The 10,758-nt window shown below is 36.3% G+C and overlaps 1 non-coding gene across 1 annotated transcript; it reads right to left on the bottom strand.

Moving 5' to 3' along the window:
- Positions 1-7: 7 nt before the first annotated feature.
- LOC114048237 lies at positions 8-112 on the bottom strand. Its single transcript, XR_003569717.1, has one exon. It is a non-coding gene; the product is annotated as a U6 spliceosomal RNA (small nuclear RNA).
- Positions 113-10,758: the final 10,646 nt, after the last annotated feature.

The raw sequence follows: 10,758 nt of genomic DNA, 5'->3' as shown, positions 1-10,758 counted from the left end.
GGAAGCAAACAATACAAAACACTTCTCAAATTTGTGTCATTCTTGTATAGGGGTCATGCAGATTTTCTCTATATTACTCTAATTGTAATATGTGTGTTGCTGAAGTGAATAGTTAAATGGAGATATTAGTGCTTGCATAGTTGATATCACTGTTGATGTCATAAAGTTGTGAGAATAGCATTTGTAAACCTTAAAGTGTTATGTAAATGTACATTATTCTAAAAAAACATACATAAAGTTTGTATGCACAACTCCTTTTACTCACTGTTATCAGTCACAATCTGATGATAGCATCATTTCTGCTGGAGTGGGACTGAGCAGGCAGTAGATGGTTACTAAGTCTATGATTTCTTTAATTGGTCTATACCATATTCTAAGTAGCACCCTTAGGATGCTGAGAAACTGACTTTCCCAGGGTCATGTAGCTAGTAATTGTCAGATACTGAACTGAGGTATTCTGACTCTAAGATAAGTCCACCATTCATTGTTACATTATATCTAGTGGCATCTTACCTGCTGAAAGAAATACTAATGTTGGGTGTTATATTTTCAATGTAAAAAAATTTTTCAGTATACTTATGTGCCTTTGTGAATTTACTTAAGCAATTTGTACTGGCTTTTGCAGAGCTCTGAATATTTTCCCCTGGTAAATACTTATTTCAAGAAATACCAGGCAATTGGTGGCACATGTCATGTTAATTAAGACATAGTGCTAATGTATGATCTTTTATCTAAATCTTCATTTTCTCTTAGCCTCTTTTATTCTTGATTTTTTTTAATATTCACAAAAAAAATTGGGAAAAATGTTTTAAGAAGAATTTGTCTTAAGATTGGATAGGGTAAAACAAAGAGAGAATAAAATCTTCAGGCCCAGGTGATTATATATGTAATCACAGAATTACTATTGGTAGTCTTTTTCTTTTACAAACAGGAAATGGTCACAGAATTCTGCAAACATTTCAGTTTTCAATAGTGTGGATTCTAATCAATAAGCTTCATGTTATTGCAAAATTCTAAAAGATTTGGTTTGTGGTCATTAAGAAGGGAAGGTGATTATGACTAGGAGGTAATGTAGGTTGACAAAGAACAAGTCATTTCAAACTCACCTACTTTCCTTTTTTGATAAGTTTAGTGATCATATGATGGACATTTTATAGATATTATGTATTTTGATTTCAGCAAAGCATTTGATTAATCTCATAAGTGGTACATTGATGAAAGTGAGGGTGAAATGTGGGCTGGATATTAGTGCATTTAAGTGAATTTACAGCTGCTTTAACCACCTTTCTCAAGAGTATTATTAACGTCTTTGTCGACCTGTAAGGATATTTCTAGTGGTGTATCACAGGATTCAAATCTTAATCTGGTTCAGTATTTTTATTTGTAACCTGAATGAAGATAAAGAGGACATTATTACCAAATGTGTATATGACTCAGCTGAAAAGAGGTGCATAATGGTGGTAGATGATAGAATCAATTAATATTCAACATAATATTGATTGACTTGTCTTTCCTTGGTATTTTTTGTATCTTAGGCCAGGAATTTGCATGTAGAAGAAGCTTAACAAGCATGTGGTGAATTGAAGGGACTAGAAACTTGAGTAGAAATCAACAAACTGAATTCTAATGGGGATGAATCAATATAAAAATAGTACTGCACAGTGCTTTACATTATATATAGATATTCATATAGTTGGTTGAATGAATGTAAAGGCCTGTGTTTAAAAATCGTTTTCATAGTTGTAGAATGTTGAAAACCTAGTTTGGCAGTAAGTTTACATGAAAAAGATCTGGGGAATTTAGTTGATCACAATCTTAATTCCATTCAATTGAGCAAGCATCAAGTACTTATTATATGTAAGGCACTGTGCTAGTCTGTTGCTATTAAAAATAAAACAGTTCCATTGCTTAAGATGTTTACATTCTACTTGGGAGAAACGGTGGATAGGTAAGTAAGTACAAAATAATTTGGTGGGAGCAGTAACAGTTTAGGAAGTGTCTAATACCTGAGCTGATCCTCATAGGGGACTTGGGTTTCTAAGGAGCAGAGGTAAGGAGAATGAACATGCCAGACATGGAGGACAGCCTGAACAAAGGCATGGCAGTGGAATATCATGAACAGAGAGCAATGAGTGGTCTAGTTTTGCCAGAACACATATGGAAAAGAATAAGTCCAGAAGGCTAAGCTGTAACTAGATTGTAAAGGGTTTTAAATGCCAAACAAAATAACCGTTTTATCCTAAAGGCAGTATGGAACCACTGAAAGTTGAGCAGGGGGACATGGTCAGACTAGTGCTTTATAAATATTATTTTAGTGGCTGTATGGAAGATAAACTGGAGAGGAATGGGCCTGGGTGAAGGGAGTCCCATGAAGTAGCTTTAGTCCTGGTAAGAAGGGCTGAGCATAAATTAGGGTAGGGGCAGGAGGGAGGGAGGGAAAAAGATACAAGAAATGTTTGAGAGGTAGTAAAACTTGGTAAATTGGTTACAATTTCATATGGCAATGTCGGAATAAAAGCGAAGACTCAGCAGGTAACTGAGATTGCAAATGACTAGAAAGATGGTGGCACATCCATGCAGAAATAAGGTAGATGGGAAGGAAAGTGGATTTCAAGGGGAAAAAAACTATCTTTAACTTATTCATATGGAAAAGGGATTACTTGCTCCAGAGGGCAGAAGCGTGACAAGGGGGTGTAAGTTACAGGAGGAAGCTGTTACTCAGTAAAAGAAAAAAACTTTCTAACAACTAGCACTGACCCCTAATTGGGTTGTCTTGTGGTAGTGAGCTCCTTGGTCCTGCAGGTATTCATGAGAAGGCTAGAGAAATATTTGTCAGGGAAGTTGGAAAGGTAATTTCCTGCATCTGGTGAGTAGTTGGACTTAATGACCTATTTGTAAGTTCTCTTCTAACTCTTTAAGATTCTTTATTTCTATAAATATAGTTAATATAATAACAGCAAGCAGCTAATAAAGGCAAATATTTTTACGAATTTAATGTTAATACAGATTTATAAACCATCATATGTTAATGTAGATTTGTAAACCAATAAACATGTTTCACTGAGGTTTAAAATTGAAATACCAGTTTTGTCTTCAGTCTGTGAGGGCCTTTCCTTTCTGCTTGTCATTTGGGAAGGATGCCCATTAGGCATCTTCTCCCATCTTCAAAATGTTTGCTAGCTATGTTATTTACTCACTGTCCTAATCTCCATTTTTGGTCTAGATAGTTGAAAACTAGTGATATCAAGAATGAATAAAGGAATGCAGTGACACTGTTCAATCAACTCAGAGACCCCAGTTATTGTGAATAAGGACTCACTATTTGACAAAAACTGTTGGGAAAACTGGAAAGCAATCTGGCAGACATTAGGTACATGTCAGCACCTCAAACTGGGTACCAAGATACTCTAAATGGTTGCATCACTTAGACATAAGTAGCAGCATAAGCAAGTTAGAGGAGAAAGAGAGACATTGTTATCTCATCTATGTGGATGGGGAAGAGTTCTTGACTAAATGAATTAGGAGCACAAAAGATAAAATGAACAATTTTATTTAAAATAAAAAAGTTTTGCACAAAGCCCAGTGAAATTAAAATGAGGAAGGAAATGTAACTGGGAAAAAAAGTCTTGGGGGCAGCTAGGTGGCGCAGTGGATAGAGCACCTGCCCTGGATTCAGGAAGACCTGAGTTCAAATCTGGCCTCAGACACATAACACTTACTAGCTGTGTGACCCTGGGCAAGTCACTTAACCCGCATTGCCCAACCAAAAAACAAAACGAAAAAAAGAGTAAACCTACAGGGCAGCTAGGTGCCGCAGTGGATAGAGCACCGGCCCTGAAGTCAGGAGGACCTGAGTTCAAATCTGGCCTCAGACCAAACACTGGACACTTGCTAGCTGTGTGACCTTGGGCAAGTAACTTAACCCCAATTGCCAAAAAGAAAAAAGAAAAAAAGTCTTTGTAGTGAGTTTCTTCCTAAAAATCTTCAAAATAACTAAGAAACTGGTTCAGATTTATAAGACTGAGATCCATTCCCCAATAGATGAATGTTCAAAGGATATGAACAGGCAGTTTTCAAAGGAAGAAATCCAAGTTATCAAACATAAAAAATGCTGCTTCTTGTTCAGTCATTTTTCAGTTGTGTCTGACTCTTCGTGACCCCATTTGGGAAAGATACTGGAATGTTCTGCCATTTTCTTTCCAGCTTATTTTACAGATGAGGAAACAGGCAAACAGGGTTAAATGACTAGTCACAAAAGCTAGCGTCTGAGGCCAGATTGAAACTCAGGAAGTTGAGTCTTCCTGACTCCACTCTATCCACTGTGCCACCTTGTTAAAAAATGCTATAAATTACTAATACTTAGGTGTAAATTAGAAGAACTATGAGGTTCTACCTCATACCCATCGGGTTAGCAAAGATAACAGAAGAGGAAAATAATAGATATTGGAGGGGATATGTGAAAACAAGCACACTGATTCACTGCTGATATGAGTAAGCACACTGTTCTAGAAAGAAATACTAAATTATCCTCTCCCCCCCCCAAAAAAAATCAAGCTGTGTATTCTCTTTGACCTTAGATAATAGGCTTATAGCCCCAAAGAAATCAAAGAAAGAGTAAAAGCGCTCATATTTATGGAAATACTTTTGAAAATCCTTTTTCGTGTAGCATCCCCAAATTGGAAACTAAGGGGGTTATTGACGAATGTCTAAACAAGTTATAGTATATGAATAGTGAATGTTGCTGCACTGTAAGAAATGGCATGTGAATGAACTAATGTAGAGTGAAGTGAGCAGTACTAGAAAAACTATTTAATGATAACATTACAAAGAAAAACAACTTTGAAAGACTATATATTTAATTGATGAAATGATAAAACGTGATTCTAGGGGCCCAAAAATGAAGCAGAGTAGACCTACCTCCTGTTAGAAAGGTGGTCTTTTTTTTTTAAATTTATTTTGATTTATCAATAATCACTTCCATAAGCTTTTGAGTTTTAAATTTTTCTCCCCCTCCCTTTCCACCTTCCTTCCCAAGATGGAGTGCAGTCTGATATAGGCTATACATATACACTCCTATTAAACATATTTTCACATTAGTCATGTTGTAAGGAAGAATTAGAACCAATAGAAGGAACCACAAGAAAGAGGAAACAAAACAGAAGGGAAAAAAGCAAATAGTGTGCTTCAATCTCCATTCAAACTTCATAGTTCTTTCTTTGGATGTGGATAGTATTTTCCATCATGAGACTTTTGGAGATGTCTTAGATCCTTGCATTGCTGAGAAAGACTAAGTCTATCAAAATCAGTCATCGCACAACGTGGCTGTTATTGTGTATGGTGTTCCCCTGGTTCTGTTCACTTCAGTCAGCATCAGTCCATACAAGTCTTTACAGGTTTTTCTGAAGTCTGCCATCTCATCATTTCTGGTGATGTTCTTAAAATAAAGAATGAGACATATTTTTGAACATGGCCAAAGTGGGGATTTGTTTTGCTGTACTAAGCATACTTGTTTTGAGGGTTTAATTTTTCTTTTTAAAAAATTATTCAATGAGGAGGAAGAGGTAAATGCTTGTAAGACAAAATTAACTTTTTAGAAAATTAATAATGGGCAGGAGAGGGAGAAGACATTCTATGAATAGAGTACAAGCAAAGGTATGGAAACCATAAGAAAACTGAGTTTATAACCCACTTACCTAATATGAAATATATTATTTCCTTCATGATGAACCAAGAAACATTGCCATAATCATCTCAGTTTATTATAAATGTAACATGCCCAAATTTCCACAAGTTAATCCTCATCACAATTTGTGTATCAACCCAATCTTGGAGTCACAATATACATTCTGACAAAAATGAGGCTGAGTGCTGATTCTCAAGGTCAAATGGCCTAGTAGGCTTATATGACACATACACAAATAATCCTAAAGTGAATACTATAATCATGCGTTACGTTTTAGGTCAACAAAATGAGAAAGGAGTGGGTTCAACCAATTTTTTTGTTGGTTTCAAAACATGCCAACATCTTTGACGTCACCAAAATCATCCTAGAATGTTTTCAGGTTTCTTGCTTTCTGGTCAGTGCTGCTGTTCCTTCCTTTTCCATGGTCACTATTTCAATCCTGGTATCTCTACCAAAGGGAATGACATCCTCAAGGCCACCTTACGGAAGGACACCTACCACATGCCACGGCAGAAATACAAAAGGGCAATGATTTCAGTAGTCAAGCAGTGCTTTAGCCAGGGATTTTCTGGGCTTATGTTAGGATGTAGCTCAGCTGAACTGCATGAGCCTGTGACCAAATTGAAAGTTTTTATAATCAGGCCAGCTTTTTAAAGGTATGGAACAAAAAGAAAAATAGAGGTTTCTCCTCTTATCCACTGCCTTCAATTTGGTCAGGGAAGAAGTAGATTATCCCTGAACAAATACACAACAGTTGAATGATAATTTGCATCTGAACTTAGAGAAGTTAACCGGGATATTTACCATTTAATCTGGAGACATAAAAATGGAAATAGCTATTTCTGAAGCTGGGGTGAAGGAGAATGAAAACCTGGTAAAATTGGACCATTCAAATAGTGGTATTTCTTTAAACAGAGCAGAATGCTACTAGAGGAGAAATTGAAAACCTATAGCCTTAGGGCTTGAGTTTTCATTTAGAGATACCTTCTGCTTTCCAGAAGGGAAAGCTTTTTGTTTCATCTAATAAGTAAATCTAATAAGTTTCATCTAATAAATAAAGTACTTAAGCAGTGCACTTTGAGGTTTAGTAAGTTGATTATCCCAATTAAACTAGCAACTTGACAACAATAGTAAATCCATGTCTTTGAGCTAGATTGGGCTACTATCTTCAAGCAGAGGAGAAATTTGAGGGAGTGGGGAGGAGTTTATGTTTTGATAAGTGAGCTTTTGAAGGGGTCGGTGTTTTGAGAGAATGGGACATTGAAATGATTTATATAGCAAGCTGAATAAGCAAGCTTCCAATTTTCCTTTGCAATTTCTTACTGTAACATGTTGCAGCCTGCTCAGGCCTGCCATATACCTCCCTGTTGTCTTTTGGTGAGTTCATTTTAAATTCTTTGGAAACTACAATGTCCTGTGTCTTACAGCTTTATGATTATACCAGAAACAATAGATTTTAAAAGGTAGAAACTTAGATACATAGATATGCATATTAACACCTACAAAGTTAAAGGGAGAGGTATAAAGTTTTTAAAAACCATGATGATTACACAGCACATGAAACAGATTATGTATGCCTCGTGATTTAAAAAAAATAGCATCCTTGCATACCTGTATGTTTAATTACATAACTACTACACAATTCATATATCCATTTTTATTGGCCATTTTTTCCAGTCTTAAAGATAGATTCTGGATTATCATTTGGCACAAAATTCACTAGACTGACAAAAAAAATCTATCAACTTGTACATACTGTACAAATATCAGTTTCAGTGCTCATCACTTCTTTCTGTCCTTATCCCTTTCCCAGTATAATCTTATACTGAAACTATTGCCAGAATGAGACAGATTTTCTCTTTTCAATTTTTACTTCTCACCTTCTAACTGTTCTATTCAGTGGACATTTATTTAGTGTGTTCTTTGCACAGTATGCTCAGGAATGGGGGAGATGTTTTAATATGTCCGTGATCTCATAGATATAGATGCTACCTCCAGAGGTGCAAATCACAACCCAACCATGTCTTTTCATTTTATATGTGTCCTCTCATAACTCTTCCATAGTGAGTTAGTCCAACATGTGAGGGGCCTTCCTCTATTTTATCCTTTTTGTCTCATGGACACCTTTTATAGTCTGGTGAAGCCTATGGACCCCTTATCAAAATAATGTTTTTAAATGCCTGAAATAAAATACACAGGATTACAAAAGAAACCAATTATGTTGAAATATAAAAATGTTTTTGAAAGCAAATTCACAGACTGTTCCAACCATTCCGGAGAGCAGTTTAGAACTATGCCTTAAATGGCAACCGAACTGTGCCTACCCTTTGATCCAGCAATACCACTACTAAGTCTGTTTCCCAAAGAGATCATAAAAAAGGGGGAAAGGACCCACATGTACAAAAATATTTATAGCAGCTCTTTTTGTGGTGGCCAAGAATTGGAAATGGAGGGGATGCCCATCATTTGGGGAATGGCTGAACAAGTTGTGGTATATGAATGTAATGGAATATTATTGTGCTATAAGAAATGATGAGCAGGTAGATTTCAGAAAAACCTGGAAAGACTTACATGAACTGATGTTGACTGAAGTGAGCAGAACTAGGAGAACATTGTGCACAGCAGCAGCAACATTGTGCAATGATTAACTATGATAGACCTATCTCTTCTCAGCAATACAATGATCCAAGACAATTCCAAAAGACTTGTGATGGAAAATGCTATCCACATCTAGAGAAAGAACAATGGAGTCTAAATGCAGATCGAAGCATACTATTTTCACTTTTTTTCTTTCCTTTCTCATGATTTTTCCCTTTTGTTCTGATTCTTCTTTCACAAGATGACTAATGTGGAAATATGTTTAACATGATTGTACATGTATAACCTATATCAGATTGTTTACTGGTTTGGGGAGTGGAGAGGGGAGGAAAGAAAGCAGAAAAATTTTATATTTCAAAATTTTACAAAAATGAATGTTGAAAACTATCTTTACATGTAAATGAAAAAATACTGTACAAAAAACAAACAAATAAACAAACAAGTTCACAGGACCCCAGGTAGAAAATTCCTGCTCTAGGTTTCTTAATATTTCATGGGCATCAGTCCAGCACTCAACTTGTCTGTCTGTTATTTCTTGCCGTTGCTATGTGACTGGATCAGCTTCTTGTCTAGTCATACATCTTTTTGATGATACCTTTTGTACTACTTCCTCACAACTTGTCAGTAATATCCTGGTCTATTCATGTCTGCCATATGTCTTTCTCTCTGGATGATCTGAAATTCTGATTCTTTAGAAATTATGGCATTCTGTAATTTCTAGCAATATTGCATCAGTGGAAGAATGTTAAAAAAAATAGGTTTTTGTTTCAAGAAGAAGGTTGGGGTTATTTAAAGTACTGCACAATTTCTCAAGTGTAATCTTGCTCTCTTCCTCTTTGTACTAATCTGAAAGGCTTTCCCTGACTTAATCCTTTTCCAACAGGTTGTTTCTGCCCTGGCTCTTCCTAGTAACCCACATCCTTTTCTCTAATTTGCTGAGCTAGAAACTCATATCTCCCATGCAGCCTCACTGATTGGTGCCTCCTTGCCCATGACAACAGAGGTGGTAATAGCAAGAATAAAACAATGGCATTATAGAATGTGTTGATGTGGAGTAAAGAGAACTCAAGATGAATCAAAACTATTAAATCAATAAGTAGGATCTTCCAGCTGCTCTCTCCCATGTCCCAATGTCATATAAGTTTCAAAAGTATTAAGATATTATGCAATCTTCATTAATTTTTAGAATCGGGATTCTACTAGGCTTCCTAACTTTCTAAGGACTATCTTTTCCAAATCTGCGAAGATGCCAGTAACTGTGAAGTTAAGCTTGAAAATAATTTGAAGATTCGCAAAATCACTGGCAATGGTCTCATGTCAGTAACATCTTTTGTTAATGTAATGTCTCGTGGTGGGCAAAGCTTTTATATATTGTATGTGATCTCATTGAATCATAACAACTGTGTTATGGCACTACAAGCTACAGATGAGGAAAGTGAGCTCCAAGAGGCCCAGGAATCTGTCAAAGGTAATCTCTTTCCATGATAGTTTTTCCTAGACCTAAACCAAGAGTTCATTTTTTTTCTTTGCAGCTCCTAAGACAGGCAACTGAGATATGTGTGTGTGTGTGTGTATGTGTGTGTGTGTGTGTGTGTGTGTTTGGTTGTTTGAAGAGTAGGAAGGGACCATAGCAGCTCTAGTCTAACAAAAGAATACCCGCTATGACACACCCAAAAAGTGATTAGCCAGTTTGAAGACCTCCAGTGATGGGGAAGCCATCACCTCCTGAGGCAGCCCATTCCACTTTGGACAGATCTAATTCTTAGAAAATTTTTCCTGACATCAAAGCCTAAATTGGCACTTTTGCAACTTCTAATCCATTTCTCCTGGTCCTGCCCTTTGGGGCTAAAAATAAGCTAGTTTAATTCTTCCACCTGACAGCAATTCAAATATTTGAAAATTGCTGCTATATCCTTCAGAGTCATGTCTCCTTCAGGCTAAATATGCCTCATTCTTTTAATTTAATCCTTCAATTTAATTTGGTTTTTTTTTAGTTTTAGCATTTATTTTTTAAAATTTTGAGTTCCAAATTATTTCGCTTCTTACAGCCTTCCCCCCCCCATGAGAAGGAAGGAAATATTATACAAATTTTACATGTGAAATCATGTGAAAATATTTCTATGACTATGCCCAAAGAGCTACAAAAATGCGCATCCTCTTTGACCCAGCAATACCATTTCTAGGGCTGTATCCCGAAGAGATCATACAATGGGAAAAGGACCCACATGTACAAAAATATTTATAGCAGCTCTTTTTGTGGTGGCCAAGAATTGGAAATTGAGGGGGTGCCCATAAATTGGGGAATGGCTGAAACAAGTTGTGGTGTATGAAATGTATTGGAATGCTATTGTGCTATAAGAAATGATGAGCAGGCTGACTTCAGAAACCCTGGAAAAACTTACATGAACTGATGCTGAGTGAAGTGAGCAGAACCAGAAGAACACTGTACATAGTAACAGCAACATTGTGTGATGACC

The sequence above is a fragment of the Vombatus ursinus genome, unplaced genomic scaffold (genome assembly GCF_900497805.2).
Source record: "Vombatus ursinus unplaced genomic scaffold, bare-nosed wombat genome assembly UNPS02014791.1, whole genome shotgun sequence".
NCBI classification, from domain to species: domain Eukaryota; kingdom Metazoa; phylum Chordata; class Mammalia; order Diprotodontia; family Vombatidae; genus Vombatus; species Vombatus ursinus.
This window is presented reverse-complemented; position numbering and strand designations above follow the sequence as displayed.